General features: G+C 57.2%; 1 non-coding gene across 1 annotated transcript in view; it reads left to right on the forward strand.

Annotated features, from left to right (window-relative positions):
- The first annotated feature begins 2,295 nt into the window (after positions 1 to 2,295).
- LOC124773882 overlaps positions 2,296 to 2,500 on the forward strand; it is a 1,909-nt gene continuing 1,704 nt past the window's right edge. Inside the window, exon 1 of the ribosomal RNA XR_007014967.1 lies at positions 2,296 to 2,500. This exon is cut by the window's right edge and continues 1,704 nt beyond it. This is a non-coding gene — a ribosomal RNA (small subunit ribosomal RNA).

The following is a 2,500-nucleotide window of genomic DNA, read 5'->3' on the forward strand; positions in this document are numbered from 1 at the left end:
ACCTAACCCATGTTGTGCCTTAACCTAACCCATGTTGTGCCTTAACCTAACCCATGTTGTGCCTTAACCTAACCCATGTTGTGCCTTAACCTAACCCATGTTGTGCCTTAACCTAACCCATGTTGTGCCTTAACCTAACCCACGTTGTGCCTTAACCTAACCCACGTTGTGCCTTAACCTAACCCACGTTGTGCCTTAACCTAACCCATGTTGTGCCTTAACCTAACCCATGTTGTGCCTTAACCTAACCCATGTTGTGCCTTAACCTAACCCATGTTGTGCCTTAACCTAACCCACGTTGTGCCTTAACCTAACCCACGTTGTGCCTTAACCTAACCCACGTTGTGCCTTAACCTAACCCACGTTGTGCCTTAACCTAACCCACGTTGTGCCTTAACCTAACCCACGTTGTGCCTTAACCTAACCCACGTTGTCCCCTAAAGTAACCCACGTTGTCCCCTAACGTAACCCACGTTGTCCCCTAACGTAACCCATGTTGTCGCCTAAACCTGCTCTGTAATTGTTATACGACTCGTTCAATTAGTGTAGTGTTGCCCACCCGCAACCCTCGCAATATAGTTCGCTACTCGCACTGCCCGCTCCCCTGTGTATCGCTTCATGTTAAACACCTTGCAAGTCTTGCTGACTTTCCACATGCTCCTGCTGTACACTGTAATGTGGATGGCAGCAGGACGTACATGCCGCCCCTCCCCACGTCCCCACCTTGCCCCCCTGCCTTCGCAAGCTGGTTGGTGAGAAGTTTGCATGTTCAATGCCCTTCGCATGCGACGTACTCAGGCTACGTTGTGGTGCGGCCTGTGTCAACCGTCCGCTAATGTCGTACGCGTAAACCACAATCTGTACTGCACATTCGTCCTTATGTACCGAATGATACATCGTGGCACATGTGTGACCGTACAACGACTGCGCCCAAAAACGGCGGACCATACAGTGCAAATATTGTGCACGCAGCTACGTGTCGTCTCCCTATGAGAGCTGGATTGCAGTGTGGTACGCCATAGAGACGTGTGGGAGGAACGGACGCCGTGGATGGCGATCAGCATGAGCTGTCTGTTGATGTATTCGGACCTAGTCGTCTCTCCTCACACACCGTGATGGCATGGTGCACCGCGTTCCATATCTGCGACATGCTACAGAGGCCGGTTGACAGTCGTTCGAGCAATGGACATCGCATACGTACGGGGGCCACCTTCCACGTATTGTCTAGGCGTGCACATTTTGTTGCGTGTATGTGGGCAGACGTAGTGTGGCGTGACACCTGACACAGGCATGCAATAATCGTTGAAGTTGCAAATGGCGATGGACGCCTGCGTTTTCTGGTGAAGTTACGCAAATGAACAAATGGTAACCTGTTGTGGTGCGGTTGTTCTCGCTAGGGGTGAATCGGTGATGGCGACGATAGGTTGAGGTACGAACCGGTTGTTCCAGCGATACCCACCATGCCGACGAAACTGAACGGCATCTGGGTGTGAAGCGATACGCGGCGGTGGCTGGGTGGGACCGTCCCCGGCCGGTGAGGGGGCGCCTCCCGGCGTGCTGGCCGCGCGGTGCGTGGGCGCACGCGCTACAGCCGGCTGGTGGGGGCGGCCAGTGGCAGGCGCGCCGGCCGACGGACGCGGCAGGCGTCGCAGTCTGCGCGCCGGCGCACCCTGCGCGCGGCGCCGTGCGGCCAAAGTAGGTCCTCGCGGGCCCGGTGCGAAGCGCGGTGGACATCTTCAGTGTGCTGGTCCGATTGAGGACTGTGTGCGTTGAGGATGCGCCGCCGCCCGGCGCTCGGCGCCGCGACGCCGTCTGCTGCTCGGTCGCCCCAGCGGTTCTCGCTGGTGGTTTGTATCGCAGCTGTGCGGATGTGTTGGCGCGTGCGCTGTGCTGGGAGAGTTCGCTTCGGCACCCAAGTGGGGCTTTTGTCCTTCTGTGGCGCTGGCGTTGGAGCTGCCGGTCACCGTAGGTGGCGCGTGTTGTCTCCCGCCGGCAATGCCACGACAGCACGCTCCCGGGCCTCTGTCGGCAGCGGCAAGCTCAGTTGGGAGCACGGGTGGTCGCACCGAAAGCGTCTACTCGCCTAACTCCGGGCGATTGCGCCTCTCTCGAACCCGACCAAGTACTTGGGACGGCGCTGCGCGCCGCCGGGACCTGAGAGGGTTTCGAGGTGTATTGTGCAGGGGAGCTCAGCCTCCTCCTGTTTGCAGAATGATTGAGCGGACGCTTGCGTGTTCGCGCGGGCCCCCGGGACAACTCCCGGGCGGCCGGCTGCTCAGCTCTAGTTGACGCAGCTCCCTGGTTGATCCTGCCAGTAGTCATATGCTTGTCTCAAAGATTAAGCCATGCATGTCTCAGTACAAGCCGCATTAAGGTGAAACCGCGAATGGCTCATTAAATCAGTTATGGTTCCTTAGATCGTACCCACGTTACTTGGATAACTGTGGTAATTCTAGAGCTAATACATGCAAACAGAGTCCCGACCAGAGATGGAAGGGAC

This window comes from Schistocerca piceifrons, unplaced genomic scaffold (assembly GCF_021461385.2).
Source record: "Schistocerca piceifrons isolate TAMUIC-IGC-003096 unplaced genomic scaffold, iqSchPice1.1 HiC_scaffold_959, whole genome shotgun sequence".
Lineage (NCBI taxonomy): Eukaryota > Metazoa > Arthropoda > Insecta > Orthoptera > Acrididae > Schistocerca > Schistocerca piceifrons.